General features: G+C 41.9%; 1 protein-coding gene across 1 annotated transcript in view; it reads right to left on the reverse strand.

The window, feature by feature from the left end:
- Positions 1-7,788, reverse strand: part of LOC135196949 (adenylate cyclase CyaB-like) — a 152,780-nt gene extending 144,992 nt beyond the window's left edge. Inside the window, exon 1 of the mRNA XM_064223797.1 lies at positions 7,635-7,788. The gene's annotated coding sequence lies outside the window, so the exon portion shown is untranslated. The remainder of the gene's footprint in view (positions 1-7,634) is intronic.
- Between the last annotated feature and the right edge of the window lie 6,507 nt (positions 7,789-14,295).

Here is a 14,295-nt window from a genome sequence, read left to right on the forward strand (position 1 = left end):
GACGTACATGCAGTCTTCCTAGAGGGACGAATTGTTGTAGCGAGGAAAGCGTCCCCAGAAGGCTCAACCATTCCCTCGCTGACGTTTGCTTCTCTAAGAAGAGAGAGGACTATTCGCAAACCTTTTGCGATTCTCTCTTGCGAAGGAAAAACTCGAAAACCCTAGAATCCATCCGAATCCCCAGATAGACTAGGTCTTGTCTGGGGGTCAGCTGAGACTTCTCGAGGTTCACAAGCAATCCCAACGCTTTGATTAAATCGAGAGTTAACTTTAGGTCCTCCAAGCACTGTCTCTCCGATCTGGCCCTGATGAGCCAGTCGTCCAGATACATCGAGACATTCACTCCTTTGAGGTGAAGAAACCTCGCCACATTTCTTCATCAGGCTTGTGAAGACCTGAGGAGCTGTGGACAGGCCGAAACACAAGGCTCTGAACTGAAAGATCCTTCCCCCCGTCATGAAACGGAGGTACTTCTTCGATGAAGGGTGGGATCGGGACGTGAAAGTAGGCGTCCTGGAGATCTAAAGACACCATCCAATCTCCCTGACGTAATGACGCCATGACTGAAGCAGAAGTCTCCATGGAGAACTTCTCCTTCTGAACAAATTTGTTCAGAGAGCTGACGTCCAGTACTGGCTCCAGCCTCCCGAGGTTTTCGCCACCAGAAAAAGGCGATTGTAAAACCCCGGGGAGCGTTGATCCCGTACCAATTCTATCGCTCTCTTGTCCCACATTTGCTCCACCATCGATCGAAGAGTATCCCTCAGCACAGGATCCTTGTATTTGGCTGATAGTTCCCTTGGTATTGAGGTTAAGGGAGGAGTGTTCTGGAAAGGGATACGATATCCCTTCCTTAAGATCGCCAAAGATGACGCGTCTGCATTTATCAGTGTCCAGGCTTCCACAAATCCCAGGAGCCTGGCACCTACTGGTGCTTGGAGGAGAGAATCTTCATTTTCCTTTCTTAAAGGGACGAAAAGCAGATCTACTCTTCTCTGGAGCCTTCCTCCTTGTGGAAGGTCTGGAGGTCGGAACACCTCGAAAGGGCTGCACCGTTGTACTGGGTCCTTTCTTGTCCGATGCAGAAATAGGATTCTTCTTTCTGCTGTGAACTGCGTCAGCAGATCCTGAGTTGCCTTCTCAATTAAAGAATGCGCAATGTCCTTTACTAACTGAGAAGGGAACAAAAAGTCAGATAGAGGCGCATATAGAAGTGCTGCTCTCTGAGCATGTGAGACTGCCTTAGTTAAGAAGGCGCCATATACAGTCCTTTTCTTTAAAAGACCTGCTCCAAACACGAGGGGTTATTTCAAAAGATCCATCCTGTACGCCTTGTCAATACAAGACAATATGCATAATAGGGCTTCAGGTTCGATTCCTTCCGAATCATGTGCTTTCTTGGACATCACCCCAAGGGACCAATCTAAGAAGTTAAAAACTTCCAATACACGAAAGAGTCCCTTGAGGAGATGATCCAGTTCCGAAATACCCCATGTAATCCGTGCAGAATTGAGACTTGGACGCCTTGAAGCGTCAACCAAAAGTCGAAAAATCTGTCTCGTTGTGAAGAGAGATAACAATACCCATATTCTCTCCCGTCTGATACAAACGCCTCTTTTCCAGCCAATCTTGCTGGAGGCATACAGAAGACTGTCCTTACTAAGTCTTTCTTAGACTTCATCCAAGAGTCTAAGGAATGTAAAGCTCTTTTCATCGATATGGTAGGTTTCATTTTGAGAAAAGACGAAGGCTTCTTCGTCTTAGTACTGGAAAAGAGCGAGCGCGGAGAAGGAGGAGCGGCAGGAGTCAACTCGTCTCCGTACTCCTCCAGTAGTAGGGTAGTCAACACCTTATAGTTAGAGAGACCTTCCCTTCCACTATATTCGTCATCCGAGTTTTCCTCTAACTCGGGATCCACATGCTTCTCCGCTCTCCTTTCCGAACGTTCGTCTTCTTGAGGAGACAAACTCCCTAATAGGAGAGGGGCTAAGGGAATGATACTCCTTCCTCTTTCCCGCTCTAATAGTCTTTGAAGGCGTCATAGGCTTCGGCTTCTCTAGAATTTTAGAAGACGCTTCCCGCTTACATGACGCTTCCCGTTCGCCAAGCGTCATGGATGACGTCTTTTGTGCTGACGTCTCGATGACGCTTCGCGCCTGGAAGACGCTCCGCTCTCCAAAGGCGTCCTACTTGGCGTCATAATATTGGACGGAGCGTCATGTCTATGCTCCTTTTCCAATGACGCTTCGCGTCTAAAAGACCGTCTTACGTCTCTCTGGCGTTACGACACTCTCGTAAGTCACCTGTTCTCGCTCTCGAAACTAGACGTTTGTGAAAGACGTTTAAGCCGTTTCCCGTCTGTATGACGCTTTCTCTCGTTGAACAGTGAGAGAGGACGAGACTTCTTAATTGGAAGCTTCACGTCCTTCCGACGTGGCGCTATAACTCCCACTAGAGATGACAGTTGCTCTTGAACTGCCATGATGATCTTTCTTGACGCTTCTCCCACGTCCAGTGCATGACGTCTTTTCGTCATCACTCGGGGGAGAAGAAGGAAGGGTACTTCCGCGTACACTTCAGGTGACGCTGACGCCCCCTTCGCTTTCTTGCTAGATGACGGAGCGTCATCTGAGAAACGCTCTGGACTAGAATCTATGTCAGGCTTCATATGACGCTTCAGCGGTCTTGACAAGTTCGATTCCTTCCACCCCGTTTAGGTGAGGGAGTGAGGGAGGGAGATGACGAGAAACAGTCGTGAATGACGCTTTTTTCTAAAGCGCCCTTGAGCGCCTGCCACGAAGCAGAGCTAGCTGAAGGGACGTACTGACCGTTGGGGATCCCCCACAACCCTCCTTAAGGCTTTCGACTTTTCCCTTCTCCTCTGGCTTGTGAGCTTGGAAAGAGGTCTAGGCCTGGGAGCGTCGCAGGGACGATCAAACGCCCCCTCCACAACACTGGGAGAACTCACTTCACAGTAATGTTCACTTTCACTAGCCTTACCTTTGAAGTCCGCCATCTTGGACTTCATATCTCTAATTGTAGCTTTCAGATTGGCGATTTCCGATGCCGAATCCGAAAAGCACTCTGAAGAATGAGATAACATAGGGAGAATCTACATCAGTAGGAATAGAATATCAGTGAAAGGCTCAATAGGCCTTGAACTCACACCTTTCAATCGTCTAATTCTATCCCTCTCTAACTTCTTCAAATAAGAAGTACAAAGTCCTTCCACTCTTTTCTGCATTCAATCCCTCGCATTCCTTACAAGTATAGCAAGAACACTGAACCCCCTACATTTACGGCATACAGTGTGAGGATCAACCGAAGCTTTCGGTATCCTCACCCTGCAGCCTACATTCACACACATTCTCACACTCACATTAGAATCAGACATACTGAGAAAAATCCAAAAGAGTTATTCCAAAAACAGTCCACAGTAGCGAATGCCAAAACACGATCCAAATACGTCACCAAAAAGCCGAAAAACGTTGATCAAATGTTGAAAAAATGAATCTAAGTCAGGAGGTAATAACAACAATGTTGATACCACCGGCGACAGAGAAAATATGATAGAAAACGGGGATGGTTCCTAGTCCTGCCACCCAGGGCAGGCCGGTAGATCACCTGACCTACCTGTAGCGAGTGGCGCGAAATTTGAATTTCTGTCGGGGACGACGGAGTCTTAGCTATGTATATATCTGACAGGTAAGTTGATTGTATGAAAATATGTTTTCAAGGCAGTTTTGAAATCCAATATGGCGGCTACGTTTTGCATGGACGGTTCTCATCAGTGACGGCCACCATCTTTCCCCAGCCTTCCCAGCACTCATTTGAACAATGTTAGCGTATAGTATATGTAACGTTTATTGATCTTACTCAAGATTGCAGTTGTAATCAGCACAATAAAATAAAACATTTTGTTGCCTATATTAGTGAAAGTATGAAACTTGTTATTCCCGGGGTTATGGGTTTTTTTTTTTTTTTTTTGTTTGAACTGAATTCATTCTTACCTTGTAATCGGCGGTTTTTATCCTTACTGCCATCACAACTGAAACTCCACAGTGCTTATTTGATTGTTATTATACACATTTTGGTCTCAGTTCACTCCACATTGCACTTTAAACCCGTTGCTGTTCCTGGTTTCTAAGCGCGCGCGCCATAAACACAATTACGAACAGCAGACGACGACAGACGACGAAACTACAAAGTTTTATTCCCTAAACTGTTTACTTTACTCGTTATTTAGTTTAAATTTGTTATTTAAAAATTTTGATTTAATTCATGTATATTATCCCTTTTTTGCAACCAAATTACCCCGAAAAATTACAGATATTTCTAAAGTAGATAAAATCAAATGTTTCTAACGTTTTCGTACATCTGGCTGCCGAAAACCATAGAGGAACGAATACGGAAAAGTGCATAGAGGAACGACTACGTTTTTTTTTTTTTTTTTTTTTGGCGTTTTTTTTTTTTTGCTAGCACTTTCATTGATTTCAGTCTTTATTAGTATTTTGAATTTTCTTTCTTTAATAATCGTATCCAGAAATAAATGTAACCTTTAATGTTTGCAATGCTTTAATTGTTTGCATGCTAAGAATGGCAAAATCATCGTTGCCACATTAGTGGAGGCTTCACACATACGCCGTTCCATTATTATAAACTGTTTCCATGAATTCTAGTTGTCATAGTAATGCAATAATGATAAAATGGCTTTAATATTTATGTATATATACTTCCAATACATAGCCTAATTTCACCAATTTCAACGTTTTGTGTGTAGTCTTATACCCAGTTTGGAGGGTCAACACATACGAATGGCAACAGAGAGAGAAGACGAGAGAAAGGAAGGCGGAGGAACGAAGAAGAAAAGGGGATGGCGGTGGAAGGGGGGGGGGGGGGGGGTGGGGAGAGGGTAGGTGGAGCTTTATACGCGTGTTCGTATCCATTTCTGCATAATGGAGTTTTTGTCTCTTGGTACAAGGACAAGTGTCGTTATTCTTTACGATTAGTGATTCACGATACCCTTATAAATTACGGCACTGGGTGTAATGCACTATAGCAAAATCTCGTTCTGTTACGAGTGTTCGTTACAGAAATAGGTATTGCCCAAAAACGTGCTTGCACTGTCTCTGAAACCCATAGTAGACATGCTGCTTAGTTGTCAATCAAGTTTTTATAACCAAGTATTTTTTACAAGCTAGCTATTGAATAAATTTGTATTTTTCTCAGTCAAAACATATGCCCCTCAATGCTAACTTTCCTCTTTTAACGACTTTCTGGTCATTGCAAATTCGGCCCCATAATTTCTTATGGTGCGAAAACAGACAGAGGCCCATGGACCGAAAACGATTGCGCACGCTACGGCGATAATCCAGCAGTAAAACATCTTCATATATCCAAAAGTAAACAATAAAGATATATATTGCGCATTACGATTATAACAATTACATGTATAGCTGATAACAATCTGCATGAATAACTGGTAAACTGTTCTGCAATGACAGTTGAGTATAGCAATTATTTACAATAGGTACGAAAGTCAAGATGTCGTGACGTCATAATACAGAACTTAAAAGAACGTTCTAATTCAGAAAAATAATTACTTAAATTTGAGTCAGAGTCGAGTTACTTTTCAATAACAAATATTTTATTTTCAAATTATTCATCATAAATATGTAAAATATTGATGTTTTACTACTTATTTAAAAATTAGCTAAGAGCACGCTTCTCGTCATCTTCTACCAAAACAGCTGTTTACTCCTGGCTTGTTTGTTGGTGAGAAATCGTGTTTCGATTGTTGTGATAAAAGTGCTCCAGCGTCTGTGGGTACAAGTGGTGTGCGGATTTATCACAGGAAATGTAAAGTTTGTTGACTCCGTAAACATTGAGATGGCGTCAATCTTCGAAACATTTTTAGTTGTAAGTAAAAATTTCTAAAGCGTTTTGGTGAGATTTCCACTGCCGTGGGCGCCATTTTCAGTACCCTCTGTTTAAATCTTAAAATTTGGCCTTAATTTCTAACTTTGGAGAAAATACTTACTTCGAAAGGAGAGTAGAGGTCTTTAGCTCCGTTTCTCACCAACAACAAGTCGCGACTGATGCCCATCTCGGGTGTCAGGACGCGTTATAATGTACTTTTTCGGAGGGTGGCAAGCGTTGAATGTAGGTGGCCTGCTTGGCCTGCCGTGGTGATCTACCCTAGGCAACAAAATGTTGTTTTATTGTGCTGATTACAACTGCAATCTTGAGTAAGATCAATAAACGTTACAAATATACGCTAACATCGTTCAAATGAGTGCTGGGAAGGCTGGGGAAAGATGGTGGCCGTCACTGATGAGAACCTTCCATGCAAAACGTAGCCGCCATATTGGATTTCAAAACTGCCTTGAAAACATATTTTACGAAGAGCTCACATGCTTATTTTAGTTCGTATGGGGCTTTCATATATCACATTGTGTTGACGAAACTTCAGTCTTTTAAATGGCATGCTTAGAGTTGCAATTGTATTCTTGTTTCACCAATTAAATATCGAGTGAATAAGACCCGTCCACCGTGATGAGGGTTGGCCTGCCGTGGTGTTCTACCCTAATAGACATGAATAAAATAAACATTTTGAAGTAACAAAGTAAAGTTAAACCAAATAATGAGTAAAGTAAACAATTAAGGGAATAAAGCTTTGCATCTCATAAACAGTGTGGTCGTCTTAGTAGGAACCAGAAACAGCAACGTGGTTCAAGTGCAACTTGGAGTGGATTAATACCAATAATTTGTATAATTACAATCAAATAAGCACTGTTGAGTTTCAGTTGTGAAGGTTTAAGGATAAAACCACTGATTACCTACAAGTTAAAATTGAATTCAGTTCAAACCATGACCCCGGGAATAACAAGTTTCATACATTCACTAATATAGGCCACAAAATGTTGTTTTATTGTGCTGCTTAAAACTGTAATCTTGAGTACGATCAATAAACGTTACATATAGACGATAACATTGTTCAAATGAGTGCTGGGAAGGCTGGGAAAGATGGTGGATAGTCCGTGGTTAGACCGGCCAGCCTGACGATAGCCACTATATTGGATTTCAAAACTGACTTGTAAACATATTTTACGAAGAGCGTCACATGCTTAGTATTTTAGTTCGTATGGGGCTTTCATAGGTATAGGTATCACATTATGTTGACGAAACTTCAATCTTTTGAATGGTATGCTTAGAGTTGTAATTGTATTCTTTTTTCACCAATTAAATATCGAATGAATAGTAGTAAGACCCGGCCAGCATGATGATGGTGGATCGTCCGTGATTGTTTACCCTACTACCTACATAGGCTAGGTATAACCAGTCTGTCTACTAACATGAGCTCAATGGTTACTAGTAGGTTAATGACTTCATGATAGGTAGGTACGGCTGGGTGGGCTTTGGTCTCAGTCTCACAATATGATAAGTTGGAGCACTGCTGGAGAGCAAGTAAAGTAGGGTTACAAGGGTAGGCGTGAGAAATGCCAACTAGGTAGGTTAACCTTTCCCAGAATGTTGTGCCTTGACCTAACCAGACCCTACCTTAACTTAGCTACCTACTACTACCTGTTTCCCTACTCTGCATTCTATCCGAAAAGTTGTCGTCCCTTACTTACCCTAAGACTTATGTAATCGATTTACAAAATAAGCGCGGGTTACGGTAACGACAAGGACCCAACTCATAAATAGGCGCCGCGGCTGGTGGTAGTAGTAGTAGTACTAAGAGTGGTCCGAATTTGCTTGTGAAACGGCTCCCATGCCTTTGGTGGTGGTCAGTTAAGTATATTTTTCATGGTACCATATGTTTTTGGTAAAATCTTTCCTATTTTCAATTTGCTCTCTAAACAGATATGTGAACAGTAAGTCCTCATCTATCTACTTATGCAGCCCGCCATGTGCTGGCACGGGCTCTTGCTCTCCAGACTCCAACAGCCCGTAAAATAAGACCTTAGCTTTTAGTTCCTCTTTATCTTCCTGATATATGGCCACTGCACAGATCTTAATTCGTTCCTAATAATGTTGTAAGCTGGGCAGTAAAGGAAACGCTCTATGTTTCCGATTATCCCTTCAGAATATAAACACTTGGTGTCTTCCCCCTTTACCTTTATCTATCATTTTGCTCTAGTCAGTGTGTTCAACATACCTATTTTACTCGGCGCATTTTTATTTTTGGGAGTTTATCTTGCAAATGTAAGAACCTCTTATATTTGTTTGATATTTTCGACAGATTTGTAGTGTTGAACTTTCACTTATTTCTATTTTCTATAGCTTTTCGTTTCATATTTTTTCAGCCATTTTAATTTGTTATCAGTCTCGCTACAATTTAACTCTTTTCATATACTACTAAGCACATAGTGTATTCTTGTTATGGTATTGATCCATGATTATATCTGGAGGGTATGAATAAATAGAATAGTTTATTCTTCACATCATCTGAAAGGCTTGATATGAAGCCCCTATTGCAGATCGTAAGCACGACTTTCTGTGTAAAAATTGGCGCTTTTAGGTCAAGGTTCGTAGTTTATCATATTTTTTTGCTTTTTTTTTTTTAAATCTTTGTTTAAATTTTCGTCCACACATGGCATAAGATGTATTTTTCATTTAATATATTTTTTTTTTTCACTGAGTAAAAACTTTTCATCTATCTCACGAGGTTTTGTCGATGTCGCGCGAAACCGCGACACAAATTTACACCAATTTGAGTGATGGATTTTGTCGATATAAGCGTAGATCAAAGTCTCCTCTGCGAACCTTTATGCGGACTGGCCTGGTACTGTTATGATTTGGATTCTGCCTCGCAGTATGCCTCAGCTAAAACCAGAGCCATGTAAGTAGCTAATCTTTCAGGAGTCCAGTAAATTTATTTTTCGTCTTAGGAGGAACTTACACAAATTGCGGCTGACACAGGGAAATAGTGAAGAAAATTGTGTTAAATCAGTCAGTTTAAATTATCCTGTTGTGATAGTTTAGTCTTTAGCCTAACAAATACCCCATACCTCCACCAAAAAATATACGTTGCACATAAATTACTTATCATGTTGAAATAAAATGGTAAACACATGTCTTTTGTGTTGAATTACGCCTGAATATATCAGCTTTCCTAATATGATTCATGATATGATTATTGCATAGGTCAAAAGAAAATAAAATTCTAGCTACAGGGTCTTCTATGCCCGGATGTTTCCAAGAATAAGGTATAAATAGGGTTATCTAGGCACATAGTATGTAACTCTCCCTCACGGTATGGAGTGTTTACATAAATCCTGGAATCTGGATCTCTGCAGATACTTACTCCTATCAATGACTGCACAAACTCATTTTTTGCAGTCATTTGGTTTTTGAGTATAAAACTTTTTTTGAGTATAAAACTTTTTGAGTATAAAACAGCTGCAATTGTACCATTTTTATCTTGTAGCGCCGTTACCTTTTCCTTGTTCACATGACCTTCACTATCAGGTAAATTATGATGCATCTTCCTGTGTTCTGCAGATCTGCATGCTCCTTACATCACATAGTAGTTCAGTCACATCCATCATCTTTAACCTACCATCTTCAACAACCTCCCTTTATCTCTTCGAAGCACTACCATAGCACTGAATTCCTTTTGCCAGTCTTTAGCTACCCGTCACAAGTACACAGTTCTTGGTTAAATGTCCGGTTTGTGAGACAAATTAAGCACCACCCTTCATTTTTTCAGTCTGTCTCTCTTCAGCTGTCTTGTAGTGCTAGGATCTCACTCTCGATATCCTCATTAGAATTCTTTACTGGCTTCCGTTTTCCACTAGCTTAGCTCATTAGCCTCCAAATATGTTTACCAATGTCTCTTAGCACTTTTTTCCTGATAAGTAGCTCTGTCTCAGCTGAACGCATGCTGACGAACTGTTCCCTGAGGAGTAAAATCTGCTAGATCATCGAACTCTTTGCTGCATCCGGTCATTTAATTCCATCTACTGAAATGCTTATCTAGCTTTGCTACAAATTTGATATGCATTCTCACCTTGTTCTAGTCCAGTCTCAAAGAATTTCTTCCTTAATCCTTCCCCATTCGTGTTGTTTACATCTCTTTGATAATGCGTGTAGAGCATCCTCAGAAGGCATACGAGAGAAAACCTCCTTACCAATTTGTGGACTTGGACAAACAGCCCACTCATCCCTGGGCACCCTTGGTTCTCTGCAAAACGCTCATATATTTCAATGAGTGTCCAAGCCATCATGTTTGTCGACACCTTGGATCTTGCAATAACCACAAGGATGCAAATGCTGTTTTTTTTTTTTTTTTTCTTAAGACGCCTACCAGCAACTCGGGCAGTCGCTCGAGGCGCCATGTGGTAGGGGGCGCCATCAACGAGGGCTCCAGGATGTTATGTATTTGGGATCTTTCAAAGGAAAAGAGAAAAATATGAAAATAATAAACTGTTGAATAATAATCAAAATGTTACATTTTTTTAGTACAGTAAAATTTTCGAGCTATCATGGTGAGCAATCACAAACTGTGAAAAAACAGTCACTAATTTCTTAATTAATTATTGTGCATGTGGATATGAAAAATACTATAGTCAGTCAGCAAAAGAATTAGTTACAGAATTTGATGTGGCATCCATTTTCAGAAGTAAATTAAGGTGAAAAGGCGGCTGTTTGAATATGAGTGAACTGACGAGGTTCTAAATGCTGATGATCCAGGAAAAAAAATTAAAAATCATGTGTTCATTGTAATACTCGACAGAGCTATCAATTCTTCATTAGAGAGATTTGAACAGTTACAAAGTTTCAGTAACGGATGGGGATTTTTAAGTAACCTAAAAGATCTGCAGGATAAAAACGAACTCAAAGTAGCATGTCGAGGTTTGGAGGATAAGTTAAGGTACCGAGAAAATAGTGATTTAATGGAAGTGATCTCTTGACTGGACTAGATACTGCAAAAGAATTATTTCCTGATGATTTAAAGCTTCCGATAGAAGCCGTTAGGTTCATAAACGCTGATAAGTTACAGGATGTCCTGGCAAATCTGTAGGTTGCATTAGGAATGCTCACGAGTTACGATACCTATTACTGGTGCCACTGGAGAGAGAAGCCGTAGTAAACTAAAGCTCATAAAGATATATTTATGGTCGTCCATGACGCAAGACAGCTTAAGTGTTTTGGCAATTTAGTCAATAGAAAATGATCTTGTAAAGAATAGATATAGAAAGTGCTATAAAGCGTATAATCAAGGCCACCGAAAATAGATTTTTCCATAGAGGAGAGATTGGACACTGTATAACAGCCAAAGCAGTCTGTGACGTGCACTTGCCTGGCGCCATTGCTATGCGATCTCTCATGTAAACAATGGCGCAAACCCATACAATCTTATGGGAAACCCTGTACTCTTTAAATCGTGTTTTCTCGGATGTCCGTCAAAACTGTCAAATGATTTATGCATCATTTACTATATACAATATGTACTTTATGCAGAAATCAAAAATATTTAATTTTGCTGATATATTGATATATTTCTACGGTTAAGCCATAAATTTTTGTAGATATGGCAATTGCATTATGGTTATTTTCTCAGCAGTATTTAATTATTGATAAATAATTTTTGCAGCATTTACCAACGACAATGTGTAGCTACTACATGACAAATTTCAATTCTGTCTGCTGTAGTTTGTATACACTTGAACAATGTAGTTTACCAATTTGTCGACGTTAAGTGCCTTTCTTTCCAGCGTAAATTTACAGTCCTGTTTTACTGTAGAGGCAGAACTAATTATTGTTCTTTATTCATGGGTCAAGCTGACACAACATGGTAAAATAATTGTCATCATCCCATATAAGCTTCAGCCGTAGGTATATAATATATAATATTAATAATAGCCTAGGTTCAGTGGCCCGATACATATCAGCCAATATTCACTAGTGTTTACTGTTGATTTGGATGAGAAGTGAAACAAGCTCATCTTAAGCCCCGAACACACTATGCATCATGTATTAGCCACGTGATGCAGTAGTGGTGTTGAATAAAATTACTAGCGGCCAAAGTGTACTGCAACACTGCTCACTTGTTCTCAGCTAACAGCAGGATGCCTGCCTATGAAGTACGTTGCCAGGAGACTCTACTGGGGGGTGTAGTTGCTCTGTGTGCTGCAAAAAAGAAACTTTTGAGCCATTGGCGCTGGAGTTGAGTGGACGTCCTACATCTCTGAATGATGCATCACTGAGCACTGTGAGCACTGAGCAGACACTTGAAAATGAAATCGGTCCGGCCCTTCAACAAGTTGGTGATGGGCTTTGTGTTGAAAAAGTCGTTTTTCAACACATCCGTTCAACACTGCGCGCATCATGATACGTAGTGCGTATGGGCTTTAGGCAAGGTCAGTTAGGGTTTCCAGTCTGAACCCGATTTTTCAAGCTATAATGTAGTATGAATTTGAAGTTTCCTTAGTAGTAAGAATGATAATGGTAAAAGTGAAGAATATACTATCTTCAAGTGTTCTGGCAGATGAAATTCAGCAGCCCTCTCCATACCAGGTTTGAGAACTTATTGATAACGTGTAAATAACACTACCATAACATTTCATTAACACTTAAAACTGCTGCAGGCCTGGATCTAGGCCTCATGATACTAGCCTATATACTGTGTTGTAGTCCAAGTAGTAGGAAAAATTGCCAGGCATAATCATGGTTGTATGGAAAGATGGTAACCCTACATGCCAGTCACTTGTCAGGGAGATTTCAGCACAGTGACCAACTGGAGTGGCTACAGTTTTGCGGGCCAACCTTATTTGGCCAGTTTTCTTGTCCAAACGTACCGCTAGATAGCGGTGAGGTCAAACAAGAAAATCGGCGGAGGAACGCACAACCAGTCTGGTAACAAAGGTTGTGACCTAACCAAATGAGCCAACCTTAACCTGCCGGGGGCGAAGCATGGTAACAATGGTTATGACCTGACCAAATGAACCAACATAACCTGACTTAGGGCACGAAGGGACTACTTTACCTGTGTGGATGGATTTGGTTGTGCATCCCTGGAAATTGGCCCGTGAAACTGGCCCATGAAACTGTAAACAACCCAAACAACTTTTACCCTATACAATTTGTCATTTGGAATAATATTTTACGAGCTGTAGTCACGTGCCATGAGTTGGTACTACTTATCCGTTTGCACCTATCTATGTCAACCCACTTCGTCTGGGCTGCTCTAGGAGCAAGAGCCTGTGCTGGCACAAGGCCAGCTTAATCTCAAACAACAACATAATAAATCATCAGTTCCCAGCTACCTGTCTTACTCTCTGGTCCTCACAACTGGTGACCTCCCAGAGTTGGTGACACTGCGGTTTAGGCCCAGCCTTTCATGGACTAATTACAGCCGCTCACCTTTAGAGAACCTTTAGCAGACTCAATACGGCGTCACAGTTTAGATCTTTGAAAGCTCCATTCTAAGAACGACACCCACCCCATTAATGGACGCATCACGGCACAGCTTTCAAGCGTGTTTTGGCATTTTTCGAGGATGGGTAGCTAGGTGCTGGTCAGCCAACAAAATCAGGCAGTGGTCCAGAAATGTCCATCCAATGTCGCGGCCTTCTCGGTTCTTCCCCCGGCGCCACTGCCATACCTGTGAGTCCCCAGGCAACCTCCTGACACCGCTGCTGCATCCAGGGTTCTGTTTTACCCCCGACTTTGCTGCCATGGGCCTCCTCAAAACCCCCGACGCTGTCATCGCTCCTGGGGCTTGCTCGGCCTGCCTGACTTCGCTGCCACACCTGTGGACCTGCTCACCCTCCCGACGCCGTCGCCTGTAATCCTTCTCGGCCCACCGACATCGCTGTCACACCTGTGGGCCTCCTTTGCTGCCAACACTGCTAACCTTGATTGGGCTTTCCTTGACCTGCTGCTGACACCACTGCCTCACCTGTGGTTCTGCGCTGCCTGCCAGACACTGCTGCCGCACTGGGCACTTCCTCAGCCCAACCTATGCCACTGCTGCACCTGGGGGTCCCCATGGCCTATCCCATGCCGCCACTGCATACAATGCAGCTCCCTCTGCAGTCTTGGTCGCCCTCAGTCGACAGTAGAACCCCCCAGGCAACCGCCAGGGGAGACATCCTGTCAGCCAGCAATGCCGAAGGACTCTACATTCAAAAACACCCCACAGCAAGTGTCACAAGGACACAGGGTCGCCTCCTACCTCCAAGATATTTTTCATCCAATCATTATTCCATAGTCATTGTCTTGGGGGGAGAGCATTTGTAAGGACAATGCTTTTTCTATATTTTTATTGTATTCATTATCAAACCG

This window comes from Macrobrachium nipponense, chromosome 18 (genome assembly GCF_015104395.2).
Source record: "Macrobrachium nipponense isolate FS-2020 chromosome 18, ASM1510439v2, whole genome shotgun sequence".
Lineage (NCBI taxonomy): Eukaryota > Metazoa > Arthropoda > Malacostraca > Decapoda > Palaemonidae > Macrobrachium > Macrobrachium nipponense.